Source organism: Chiloscyllium punctatum, chromosome 30, assembly GCF_047496795.1.
Source record: "Chiloscyllium punctatum isolate Juve2018m chromosome 30, sChiPun1.3, whole genome shotgun sequence".
NCBI classification, from domain to species: domain Eukaryota; kingdom Metazoa; phylum Chordata; class Chondrichthyes; order Orectolobiformes; family Hemiscylliidae; genus Chiloscyllium; species Chiloscyllium punctatum.
In genome coordinates this window covers 43,417,696-43,432,108 of record NC_092768.1, presented here as the reverse complement: position 1 = coordinate 43,432,108, position 14,413 = coordinate 43,417,696, and the positions used below count along the sequence as shown (strand labels likewise).

Sequence of the window (14,413 nt, the reverse complement as noted above, 5' to 3'; positions counted from 1 at the left end):
AAAGGGAGGAGAAGGGATCAGGGAGGAGATGTGAAGGGGTCTGGTGGACAGGAACAAGGATCAAAGTGGAAATCCCCACAGGTGGGATGGTATTACTGTGGAAGGACAGGTCACTTTAAGAGAGAGTGTCCAGATCTGAAAAAGGGAAGTGAGGGCGATATTGCTTATGGATTTCGATGAAGAATAGGGGTGTCAGGAGTTCCTGCCCCCGGGGACCCACCAGGAACCCTTGATAAATTTAAAGGTGGGACCTTATAAAGAGGACATAGTTTTCCTAGTCGATATGGGGCAGCAAGGTCATCCTTAAATTTTAAGCCCAAGGGAGCGGGAACAAAAGAGTTAATCGGATTATGGTGACAGTTTTGTGATGAAAAGCACGAAGAATCAGTTTTGCACTCATGACAAGATACTGCCACTAAATTGGGGATTGAATTAACTACAAATGATGCTATGGAATCTGTTGAGGTTCTTAAAAATGAATGTGCTCGAGCAAAACAATTACAGAAACAGAATGAGAAGGCACAAGTGACGGGTAAACAAACAGAACTGCACAATTACAGTTTTTAAAATGTTTTAGTCACTTGTTGCGTTTTCACCCTGAATGGTACAATATATAATTAATAATTAATATTTATAATAAATCCATTGTGTTAGCCTGAATCAATATTAATTGGCAGGATTCCTTCACACACTCTCAGTGACCTGTCGTATTGATTCATGGTTAATGACTGCATTAATTCATTGTTAATTAAAGAATGGAAAGCTACATTACTGACCAGAGTGTGTGCAGGCAGTGGCAGCAACAGCCTAATTGGGAGAGGAGAGTCGGAAACTTACTTTTGGGGGAGCCTTAATAGTCAGCACCCCACATCAGGTACAGACCATACTAAATCAGAAAGCAGGACAATGGCTCACAGACTCTCGGATCTTGAAATATGAGACAATCTCAATAGAGCAGAATGACCTTGTGTTAGTCACAGACAGTTGCTTGAATCCAGCTGCATTTCTGTGGCGGGGAGGGGGGGTGGATGGCCCTTGGCAATCCAGAACACGACTGCCTTGATATTATTGAATATCAGACTAAAGTGCGGATGGGCCTAAGAGACGTACCGTTGCATGCAGGAGCTCGGTTGTTTCTCGATGGGTCCTCCTGGGTGATTGAGGGTAAAAGGCACAATGGATATGCTGTAGTAGATGGGATAGAGGGAAGCGTTATCGAGGCTGAAAGACTGCCTGGTGGCTGGTCGACCCGGGTTTGTGAACTCTATGCCCTAGAAAGAGCTCTCAGAGACATGGGTTTCTCAGGGGCAGGAATGGTTGCTGGATGTTCCAGGGTTTAGAGCATTTAAAAAGAATAGGGAGGGCAGAGAAAGAGGAGGGGGTGTAGCACTGCTAATCAGAGAGGGTATCACAGCTACAGAAGCTTCCATTGTCGAGGAAGATCTGCCTACCGAGTCAGTATGGGTGGAAATTAGGAACAGCAAGGGAGCAGTCACCTCGTTAGGGGTTTACTACAGGCCCCCCAATAGCAGCAGGGAGATGGAAGAAAGTATAGGTTGGCAGATTCTGGAAAAGTGTGGATGTAGTAGGGTTGTTGTAATGGGTGACTTTAACTTTCCCAATATTGATTGGAACCTCCTTTGAGCAGAAGATTTGAATGGAGCTGTTTTTGTAAGGTGTGTTCAGGAGGGTTTCCTAACTCAGTACGTTGACAGGCCGATGAGGGGAGAGGCCATTCTAGACTTGGTGCTCGGGAACGAGCCGGGGCAGGTATCAGATCTTGTGGTGGGAGAGCATTTTGGTGATAGTGACCACAACTGCCTCACATTCTACATAGCTGTGGAGAAGGAGAGGATAAGGCAAAATGGGAGGATATTTAATTGGGGAAGAGGAAACTATGATGCGATTAGACATGAGTTAGGAAGCATGGACTGGGAGCAATTGTTCCATGGTAAAGGCACTATAGACATGTGGAGACTGTTTAAGGAACAGTTGTTGTGAGTGATGAATAAATATGTCCCTCTGAGACAGGCAAGAAGGGGTAAGATAAAGGAACATCATCAAAAGGAAGAAGGGAGCTTACATAAGGTGGAGGAAGTTAGGGTCAAGCTCAGCTCTAAAGGATTACAGGCAGGCGAGGAAGGAGCTCAAAAATGGTCTGAGGAGAGCCAGGAGGGGGCACGAGAAAGGCTTGGCAGAACGGATTAGGGAGAATCCAAAGGCATCTTACACTTAGGTGAGGAATAGGAGAATGGTCAAAGAAAGAGTAGGGCCGATCAGGGATAGCATAGGGAATTTGTGTGTGGAGTCTGAGGAGGTAGGGGAAGCCCTACATGAGCTTTTTGCTTGTGTCTTTATGAAAGAAATGAACTTTGTAGTGAATGAAACCTTTGAAGAGCAGGTGTGCATGCTGGAATGGATAGAGATAGAGGAAGCTGATGTGTTGAAAATTTTGTTAAACATTAAGATTGACAAGTCGCCAGGCCCGGACCAGATTTGTCCTCGGCTGCTTTGGGAAACGAGAAATGCAATTGCTTCGCCACTTGCGAAGATCTTTGCATCCTCGCTCTCCACTGGAGCCATACCTGAGGACTGGAGAGAGGCAAATGTAATTCCTCTCTTCAAGAAAGGAAATAGGGAAATCCCCGGCAATTACAGACCAGTAAATCTCACGTCTGTCGTCTGCAAGGTGTTAGAAAGGATTCTGAGGGATAGGATTTACGACCATCTGGAAGAGCATGGTGTGATTAAATGCAGTCAACACGGCTTTGTGAGGGGCAGGTCATGCCTCACAAACCTTATCGAGTTCTTTGAGGATGTGACTAGAAAAGTTGATGAGGGTCGAGCTGTGGATGTGGTGTATATGGACTTCAGCAAGGCATTTGATAAGGTTCCCCATGGTAGGCTCATTCAGAAGGTCAGGAGGAATGGGATACAGGGGAACTTAGCTGTCTGGATACAGAATTGGCTGGCCAACAGAAGACAGCAAGTGGTACTAGAAGGAAAATATTCTGCGTGGAGGTCTGTGGTGAGTGGTGTTCCACAGGGCTCTGTCCTTGGGCCTCTACTGTTTGTAATTTTTATTAATGACTTGGATGAGGGGATTGAAGGATGGGTCAGCAAGTTTGCAGACCACACAAAGGTTGGTGGTGTCGTTGACAGTATAGAGGGCTGTTGTAGGCTGCAGCGGGACATTGACAGGATGCAGAGATGGGCTGAGAGGTGGCAGATGGAGTTCAGCCTGGATAAATGTGAGGTGATGCATTTTGGAAGGTCGAATTTGAAAGCTGAGTCCAGGATTAAGGATAGGATTCTTGGCAGTGTGGAGGAACAGAGGGATCTTGGTGTGCAGGTACATAGATCCCTTAAAATGGCCACCCAAGTGGACAGGGTTGTTAAGAAAGCATATGGTGTTTTGGCTTTCATTTACAGGGGGATTGAGTTTAAGAGTCATGAGATCTTGTTGCAGCTCCATAAAACTTTGGTTATACCGCACTCGGGGGAATACTGCATCCAGTTCTGGTCACCATATTGTAGGAAAGATGTGGATGCTTTGGAGAGGGTTCAGAGGAGGTTTACCAGGATGCTGCCTGGTCTGGAGGGTTTATCTTATGAAGAGAGATTGACTGAGCTCAGACTTTTTTCATTGGAGAAAAGGAGGAGGAGAGGGGACCTAATTGAGGTATACAAGATAATGAGAGGCATAGATAGAGTCGATAGCCAGAGACTATTTCCCAGGGCAGAAATGACTAACACGAGGGGTAGTAGTTTTAAGCTGGTTGGAGAAAAGTATAGAGGGGATGTCAGAGGTGGGTTCTTTACACAGAGAGTTGTGAGAGCATGGAATGCGTTGCCAGCAGCAGTTGGGGAAGCAAGGTCATTGGGAACATTTAAGAGACTACTGGACATGCATATGGTCACAGAAATTTGAGGGTGCATACATGAGGATCAGTGGTCAGCACAACATCGTGGGCTGAAGGGCCTGTTCTGTGCTGTACTGTTCTATGTTCTATGTACTATGTTCTAACTTAGAAGTCAAGGAAGGAACAGTGTACACAGACTCCAAATACGCGTTTGGATTGGTACATACCTTCGGAAAGATTTGGCAAGGAAGAGGACTGATAAATAGCAGAAGGAAAGAACTAGCACATGAGGAATCGATAAAACAAGTGCTGGAATCCCTGTTACTCCCGAGAGAAACAGTGGTAGTTCATATAAATGGGCATCAGAAGTGGAATGACCCAGAAGGAAGGGGAAATAGACTGGCTGATGAGGTAGCTAAAGAAGCAGTCCTGAATCCACAGGGAGCAGTGATATACTCCCTCATACCTACAATTCCAGATCTTCAGGGTACCCCGTTGTTTACTGCAAAGGAGGAAAAGGTACTCAAAGATTTAGGTGCTGCAAAGACAGTGGGTGCTGGATGTTACCCGATGGGAGGGAAATGTTGAATAAAATGATGATGTGAGAGATTATGGCTGCATGGTGACACAGTGGTTAGCACTGCTGCCTCACAGTGCCAGAGACCTGGGTTCAGTTCCAGACCCAGGCAACTGTCTGTGTGGAGTTTGCACATTCTCTCTGTGTCTGCATGGGTTTCCTCTGAGTGCTCCGGTTTCCTCCTACAGTCCAAAAATATGCAGGTTAGGTGAATTGACCCACTGTGTTCAGGGATGTGTAAGTTAAGTGTATTAGTCAGGGGTAAATGTAGGGGAAATGGGTCTGGGTGGGTTACTCCTCAGAGGGTTGTTGGGCTGAAGGGCCTGTTTCCATACTGTAGGGAATCTAATCTCATTACATGGAACATTGTCATTGTTCCTTCCCCCTTCATTTATACATCCAGTCTTGTGAACCCACCTGATCAATGATGGACATCCCTAGGAACAGCACTAGGTTGCCCATAACCTGTGTGCCTCTGGCTAGGTCTCTTTGCTCTGTACATCACTGCTTACTATGATTTGCCTGTACAGCTTGGAAGCAAAGCTTTTCACTGTACTTCAGGACATGATAACGCATCAATCAATCCTGATGCTGACTGGACACCATTATCATCAGACCATTCATCTACATTTTAAAGGTAGTGTTTATGCTCTCTTTTAAAAGTTTTCCAGATTTGCTTAACTTGAAGGGCTGCTCAAATTCTGTTATTCATTGTCTCTAATGCAATCCCCATCAAATTCTGTCGCTCATCTTATATTTCTCACTGTCCAAGTCATGGGAGGCACAAAAGGAGGTTAGTTCTTGCTAATTATTTGCAAGATTCATAATAGTATTTTGACTATAAAGTTAGTTCTATGTAAAGTTTTGTTTTCACACTTACTGTTGGCATTCTTTCGCTCATGAATTGTGAGCAGTTCCTGTCCCACCTGACCTTGAATGCTCAGTTAGAGACTCCCCTCTATCTTGCAGCTGCATTATAACTCATTCTAGTCACATGAAATGTACTGCCCCTACTCTGACTAACATTTACCTAATAAGACAATACCTTTTTCATTAATAAGTCTAAAACTCAATCACTTTCACAGCTCAATCAACGTGTCAGATCTCCTACGTTTTTATGAGACATAATCCCAACCTTAGGAGAAAGTGAGGACTGCAGGTGCTGGAGATCAGAGTCGAAGAGTGTGGTGCTGGAAAAGCACAGCCAGTCCGGCAGCATCCGAGGAGCAGGAGAGTCGACATTTCGAGCATAATTTCTTCATCAGGAATAATCCCACATTTATCGTTTATCTCTGTTATTGTGGGACCCTATTTTTATTTTTCATGCTTGCTACAAACATCAAGCTGTCTGTTTTCATACATCTCTTACCAAACTGTCTCTTATAGGCATTATTTTTACACAACTCCCTGTGTATTAATTGGTAAGATTCTTTGTTTAAAGTTGACCCTGTTACCTTGGGATAACTCCTTCTCAAAGCTACCATTGTGCTAACATGTGACCTCACTTTAATGCAGCATCAGCCAAGCGAATACTCTTACTGCAGCTATATTAATGCCAACGGGTGACCATAATGTCCCACCTCTGACCAAGGGCTGCCCCATTAACAGGTAAAACATTTCTCATTCCAAATTCTGAGTTCAAATTGGATATCTTCCAAAATGTTTATCTATGTTTTGAGTACAAGCCACAACACCTTTCCACGACATCTTTTCTGTCCCGCATATAAAAAAAACACTTGTTAAACTTTCCGATAAAGTTGGTTTGAGAGTTTTGAACCTGTGATGTTTTTGGATAACTCCTTGTTTTTGTACAGATTTCAGTTGACTTTATGGGGTACTCTCGTTGTAAATGTCTTGGGAACTCCCTGTGAATACAATCCAATTTTCACAGGCTTTAACTTCTCTGACATAAAGTGACATGATGATCTCTTCCTTTACTGTGCCTAATGGCCCGACACCTTGGTGCACCCCGTCCTGCCTCTTGGGAACTGCTCTTTCAATCCGAAAGCTCGTTCACGAAATGTGAGAGGAGGAAGGACTTTGGGGAATTCAAAGGTAAAGGGCATAATTTTAAGGTGGGAGGAGAAAGATTTAAAAGGGACCTGAAGGGCACGTTTGGAATTAACTGCCAGAGGATGATGTCGATATTGATACAGTCACAACATTTAAAAAGACATTTCAACAGATACATAAGTAGGAAAGGTTTCGAGAGATAGGGGCCAAACACAGCAAAATGAGACTAATTTAGTTCAGGAAACTTGGCCAGCATGGACGGGTTAGTCCGAAGGTTTTTGTTTCTGTGCTGCATGGCCCCACTGACATCGACCTTCAGGGTCATCTTGCCCACATTTGTTGCTCCACATTCTGAAGGGGTCTACCATATCAGTGTTGCCTCTTTCCAATTATACATACTTTCCCAGGAAGGGCAGGGCAACAGCTGCAGGGACATGGGGGTTATGTGTGTCAAATGTAACCAGTGTAGGGAGGGCAAACAGACAGACAGACAGTCAGAATGGAGAGGAGACCTCACCTACCTTTTCTTCAAATATTGTTGGGAGAGGTTGACATTATTACATACTCCCAGGGGTCATGTCGAAGTATCCCTCACTGGGAAAATCCTACATGGAGAAAATATCTACTGCATGAAACCCAGAGCAACCCCGATAGATTCTCTTCTCAAAAACCTTCCAGTCGATCAGCATACCTTCACAGTTACCCTCGAATGTATTCCAGCTACTCCATTGGCCTGGGGTTTGGGTGCTTGCTCTGATTGACTGGACATTGAATTGGTGTTCGGCTGAAGCCAGCATAAAGGTACACCAATTGCACCTCAGCTCAAATGATGATCTCCCAAAGTTCAATCACAATCCAGTAATGCTCTTGAGACCCTCTGAGATGATTCTCAACTCAGAACTTACATTTGATCTCAGGCAAAAAGCCAATATCAATTGAAACACTAATTCAAGATTGCAATTCACAACCAACAAGACCCACATTTGTAATTCAGGAACCTTTTGTGCCTCTAAACCTTTATTCATGTTTCTGTATCGGACTTTGTGTCAATATGTGGCTGTGTGTGTATGTGTGTGTCTGTGCACATATCTCTGTGCATCAAATAAGATCTTTATTCACAGATCCATGCTGATGATACCCAATCAGAGTATTATTAGTCAGGTACCTAATTAACCCATAATTTATAATAGATTCTCACATTTACTTTAACCCTAATGTGAGGCAAAAAGGTCTGTCATTCTCTGTGTTCTCTCTTGCAACTTTTTTTTGTCTTATTGGTTTGCATTTATCACCTTCCAATCCATGGGAATCATCAAATATTTCTGCAAGTATCTCACTCAACAGTGTGGACCTGAGATGTAAAGCATTAAGCCTCCATAACTTCAGCAGCTTTATCTGATCAAATCATATCTCCTTCAGCTCTTCATTCTCCCTAATCATTCAGATCTACATTTATTAAATATGAGCACAAAGTAATAATTTACCTTCTCTGCCATTTCTGTATTCCCCAATACAAATTATTCAGACAGCCCTTTTAGGTGACCTCGTTTCATTTTGGTTAAATGCTTTCCTATAAAAGCAATTACAGTACTGTGTTTTTATGACATACCTCTCATATTCTATTCCCCATACCCCCTTGCTTAGTCCTCCTTTGTATTCTGTGAACTTCCCAAGAATTCCTGATATTCCTGACAACATTATGGATCTTTTCTTTGAACCATATGGAATTCTCAACTTCCTTTGTTGGTCATGGTTGATTGACCTTTCATGAGATTTTGTTCTTTGAAAAATGCATTCTTGCTGTACATCCATGCAACTGTTACCGAAAACTATTCATTATTGTATAGAGACATTTGTTTTATTGTATTTTCACACTTCACCTCAAACAATTTGAGCTTAATGCCTTTATAATTTCCCCTATTCAAATTTAACACCCTTCCTAAACTTGGAATATTCAGTTCCCAGAGCTGGTTATGATGCAACTATTATTTCTGGAATGGCAATTTTCTATCCTTTATTATTGCCTCCAAGTTGCTTACCTTCTTGCAAACGCTGTGTGCATTCAGATGAAGTGCCCTGAGCTTTCTAATTTTAAAACTTGCTGTTTTCTCTGCCTTCTTGTCTCCCTGGCATCTTTTGACTTCCTGGTGCTATCTTTACTTCCTTGCAATTTGGGTTCACCTCAGCTTGTCAGGAGGATGGGAACCTATTTTTTAATTCCATTCCAACAGCACAAGCACATCTCTATGCAAGGATATCAGTTCTGGTCACAAAAAGTCTTACCTATCCAAGAATGAAGTTGAATTGCTCTGACGTCTGATACCTTCCCAGAGGGTCGTAAATCGGTGGAATTCCTTGCCCAGTAAAGTAGTTGATGCTACTTCAGTAAATATTTTTAAGCTAAGATAGATTTTTTTTGAAAAATAAAGGAATTAAGGGACACAGTCCGAGGGTGGGTAAGTGGAGCTGATGCCTTGAAAAGATCAGCCATGATCTTATTGAATGGTGGGGCAGGTTTGAAGGGCCAGGCAGCCCACTCCTGCTCCTAGTTCTTATGCTCTTATACCCTCCCTTTACACCAGTTCTCTCGGCATATATTGAAACACTGGACCTTTCTGTTTACAAGCTCACTTCTTACTTTGGATTGTTCAATGTTCCTATTCCATAGTTAGCAGAGACTTCATGTTACAATAATCACCATCCAATGTATCATTCCCTATAACATGTAGCCCTTCTCATTCCAAAGAGCAATATCGCCTCTCTTGTTAAACTGGAGCGGTCCCTGAGGTGTAGAAAACCACTATCCAAACCACAGGAGAACAGTGCACAGACACAGTGTCACCTTGTACTTGGAGCATGTGCAGTGCAAGCTAATGGCCATGGGTGGAGCTATCTTTTCTCTACCTGCAGGCGATGTGGATGTGGGAACAAGGAGGGAGGATTAGAGGTGGAGGGTGGACAGGGAATGGTTCTAAGCATTAAGGAATGATTGCAAACTTGCAAATTCAGTGTTCATAATTCAGGGCTGGAATTCCAGGTATTTGGCCAAATGTCAGTGACGAAGCCGTGATATATTTCCAAGGCAGGATGATGGTGTTCTCATTTATCTTCTGCCTTTGACCTCCTAGATGGTAGTCATTGTAGGTTTGAAAGGTGGTGTTTCAGGATCATTGATGAGTTTCTGATGTGCACCCCCCACCGCTGTGGATGGCGCACACTGCTCCTATTGAGCACCCGTGCTTGAAGGAATGCATATTTGTGAATGTGGTACCAATCAAGCAGGCTGTTTTGACCTGCATGGTGTTAAGCTCCTTATGTGTTGTTGTCTTGGCAAGTGTCGAACATTCCATCATACTCCTGACTTGTGCATTTAGATAGTGGACTGTCGTGGCAGAGTTAGGACGGAAGTTATTCACCACAGAATTCCTCTTGTAACTGTGACTGAGTGTCGTTTAAGACAGAGTGTGAGCTTGTGAATTGGTGAGTGGGGAAACCTTGGAAGTTAACTCTAAGTTCAGCTCGGCCGCAGCTGCGGTGGTGGAATCCTGAACCAAGACCCCACTGGTCCCAGCACAGGCTCAGGCCCAGGCTCAGGCCCAGGCCCAGGCCCAGGCTCAGGCTCAGGCTCAGGCCCAGGCCCAGGCCCAGGCCCAGGCCCAGGCCCAGGCCCATGACTGGCTCCAGTTCAGACATGCCTGCAGGATAGCCAGTTGTGGCAGTGGAGACCTCGCCAATTTCCAGCATCGGGAAGGATAGCCAAACCGAATCACAACCACGCAGGCAAGTAGGAGCCAAACCCTTAGCCAGCATTAAACTGGACAAAATTCCAAATCTTTGTTTTAGTTTCTTGCTTTTTTTTTGTTCTGTTCAAAAGACGTTGAAGAATGGAAACTCTTTACACTTACATTGTATTCCAATACATGTAACAATAAATCTAATCTAATCTAATCTGAAGATTAATTAATAAAATCAAGTCAAATTTGAATTTAGTATTGAATGACAATTTAGTGTAGAAGTTTGGTTTATCTCAGTCTTAGTCAAGGATATATTTGCTATGTTATGAAGAACAACTTTGTGTCGTGAATTAAATCACTGTCTAGAAGTGTTCTCTTGCCAGCAGTGACACATCATCTCTGCGAAATTTCAACAAGTATTTAAAAAAAGATCTTCCTGAACAATTGAATGATAGCAGCTGATCACTGAGAGCATTTTGAAATAGAGTGTGAGAATGGAAACATGGGGGGGGGGGAGAATTCAATGCAGTGAGGGCAGAAATACAATTCTAATCCTTAACATAAAAGGAGTGGACCAAAGAGAGAGGAGTGACAGAGATGAGCAGTGGGATATGCGAGCTGAAGACTGGAACCATTATTTAGGTGATCAAATGGGTGAGTGGTGAGTGGATTCTGTTTCTTTTTCACATTATTTGTAAACAGAGATAGAATGGTGTCACATAAAAATATGCTAGATGAAATGAAAGGCACATAATGTCGAGGATAATACATTGGCATGATTACAGGACTGGCGAAATAACAGGAAACTGAGAGTTGGGAGAAGTAATTTTACAGCAGCACATGGTAGATATTGGAGGGTGAAAGGAGCAGTGATGAAGAGCAGGACAATGAAAGTACTGAAGATCCGAGTGATCTTAGTGTGCACATCCGTACAGCATGATGGTCGCAAGGCAGATAGATGGTAATTGAGAAAGCATGTAGGATACTAGCCTTTAACTGTTTTTTTTCCAGAGGGGTCATAAAGTCAGAGGTTCTGATATGTCTGGGTTTATCTACTTGGGAATGTTTTAAGTCTTTCTTTTAAAACACGTGTACAATGAAAGGAGAGTGGCCATTTCTCCCAATACTGGGTTGTATTCTAATAGGTTGCAAGGGACACACAATGCCTGGTTCACAGATAAAAGGTCTCTACCTTATCAATTGAAAGTCCAACAGCTGAAGGAAATGTTGCCTTGTACTCTTCAGGTTTGCAATGAGTTTTGATCGCACATAACAGACAGACAGCTGCTGAAGTTGGGAGAACTGAACACCTCTCTCTCTCTTTCTGTAACTTATTCCCAGTTTGAAACTGCACTGTTCCCTGAGAACCAATCACAGTTATGGGCAGGCAAAAGGTCATATGATCTGTTATCTACAACTGGTCACTAGTCCATAGACCAGTCAGCATCATGTTGTAAACAAGAACTATATCTGTACATACCCTCGGATTCAATCTGTCTACAATCTAAACTTCACTTGCCACTTGTTCAAACGGCTGTTTACAAAATGCTTGCCATGTCTGTGAGGTTGCTTACTTTTCAAACCATACAGCATCTTTGTAAATCACTGGTGTTTGAAATAACATCCTGCTATTTAAGTCCACAATTTTAAAAAGTGCAAGAATAAAAAGATAAGGTCTTTACCTTGGGGATTTAAGCATGATGGGGAACAAGCAGCAGAGCAGAGTTCAGGTCATAATCAGACTCACCATGATCTTATTGAAGAGTGAAGGCAGACTCCAGGGGCTAATGACCTACTATTGCTCCCATCTCTCATGATCCTGGCTACTCCAGTGTTACTGACAGGATCTGTCAATGTGTTGTTTAAGCTGACAATCTCTTATTAATGAGAGCATCCAGGTTGGCCTTTCCCTGGTTTTCCGATATCTCCAGGTGGGTGAGCCTGCTGAAGTCTACCTGGTGATCAGGTGACCTCCTCCTTGGATCCTGAGGATAATGGTTTGTTGACCAGGAATGGCTCCTCATGTTGTGTGCCACTGCCACTGTTCTGCCTTGATGAGCTGATAGCTATGATGTAGTGGGTCAGATTATCATTTACATCCAGTAGAGATTCTGCAAGTATGGCTGCATGGCCTGATGTCCTTCTGGTGGTGGGTCTTTTTCCAGCCTCTGAGCTGCCATGGAGCTGTTGCCTGTCTCTCCACCCTACCACCATCACCATTTTCAAACTCAATACTGTACTTGAACCTATCTAACTCCCTTTTCCATAAAGGTCTGAAACCCATTCCATCAGATGAAAGGTTTCAGCACTCAGCTCAATGGCAGAACTGGTGCATCTCCTGCAGTGGGTAGAGTTGCCAACTTACTCTCTTTTCTGTGCCACTGAGGATAGTCAGAGCTCCTTGTTATTTTTCTTTCCCATTACCTTAAATCTGTGTTCCCTGGTTGTCATCAAATTGCAAAGAAGAAAGAGAGATTGAGAAATGTACACTATTAGAGATGGATTTCCAGATCTTAGATCCTTTGCAACTAAAGGCAATTCAATCAATATTCCACCAATATTTAATGCTCAGGGATTGCATAATATGCTGAAGGTCAGAATAAGAGATTTTATTCACTTTCTGTTCCAGCCTATGTCATCAGATATTACCAGGTTTTTTTTGGCTCTTCAGAATTTGGAAATTACTGAAAGTTGAGACATTTCTTCAAAGAGTTTCAATTTGTTCTCATCAGGACACACACAGGAATATCAAAAGAATACAGATATTTCTCCACCAGAAAAGTGTGCTTATTTTTTGGGACAAGATGACTGATTCACTGAGCCATTGCCATAAAAAGAGAGGATATATAGGCTCCTCTATATCTCAGCTATTTTAAGAAAAAGTGAGGTTAAACATATTAATTTTGGTTGCAGAGAAGGGATCCCAACATATGGATGTGTCTTCTATCAAGGGTCAATCAACCACATTATGAGCTTATCTGACTACCTCAAGTTTTCTTTTCAAATGATACTCCCAGTACACTCAAGATTGTTCAGCAAATGTCTGATTGTTGAAGAGATTGAACAATAGATGTTTTGTTTCAGGTTTTGCAGGCTTCGGTTGGTTAATTATGGTCTGCATTCTGCTGTTATGAACCAAGGAACATACTGATTGAGTCAATCAGCCTATCGGTGGGATATATTACCACATATCTAGCATCACACTGACATGGAAATTTATACAAAGCATTGCTCAGTTGTGTGGGAAGCAGAACATCTTTTTGAATGTCCTAAGGAAAATCCTGTTTGTGCAGAATACCACTCACATTGTTACTGCACAGTAACAGAGGGACTGGGCTGGCTTCGTCTTTGAGATGTTTAAATCTACTGCTAAATGTGATTCTCTGATTAGTCTGCTCTTACTGTAGTGAAGAAAACCTAGACCAAGAACAAAATTAGGATGATCATAAATATTATTTTTAAAATTTCCAAATGTTTTGGGGTGTTAGTTACCCATTCCTTTCTACATAGCAATTCTTTGACCAATTACGTTTACTTTTCAACCAATCAGCACCTCTTCTCTTGGTCAATTATTTGTTGTTACCATTTGGAATTTGGCATTTTTACATTTGTTCTGATGAGTGCGAAATGAAAAACATTGGCATCATGTCTCCGCAAATATAAGGTATGAAACATTTACAGACAGCCTCTGATGTATAGATACCGTAGCAGGGTAGGGATGAGATATGGATTCCTGATGAAGGGCTTTTGCCCAAAATGTCGACATTCCTGCTCCTTGGATGCTGCCTGACCTGCTGTGCTTTTCCAGCACCACACTCTCGACTCTGATCTCCAGTATCTGTAGTCCTCACTTTTGCCTTAGGAGCAGGAGTCGGCCATCTGGCCCTTTGAGCCTGCTCCACCCTTCAATAAGATCGTGGCTGATCTTTCCCTGGCCTCGGCTCCACTTCCCCACCCTCTCACTATATCCCTTAATTCATTTACTGTTCAAAAGATTCTCCAACTGAGCTTTAAAAACATTGGATGAGGAGATATCATTAAGGGATATGAGGAAAATATTTCATTAAAACAGGTCAAGCCCTTAACAGATAATATATAGAAATCTATCCTCTACTCAGTTACTTTCTACACAGATTAGTCCAACTATTTATTTTTTATTAAAGGCAACACTAAACTGGATTAAATCATTTGTTTTATTGACAAGGAGGTGATAGCTGATTAAAGTT

The 14,413-nt window shown here is 42.6% G+C and overlaps 1 pseudogene; it reads right to left on the bottom strand.

The window, feature by feature from the left end:
- The window catches only part of LOC140455585 (class I histocompatibility antigen, F10 alpha chain-like), a 266,432-nt pseudogene extending 256,235 nt beyond the window's left edge, over positions 1-10,197 (bottom strand).
- Positions 10,198-14,413: the final 4,216 nt, after the last annotated feature.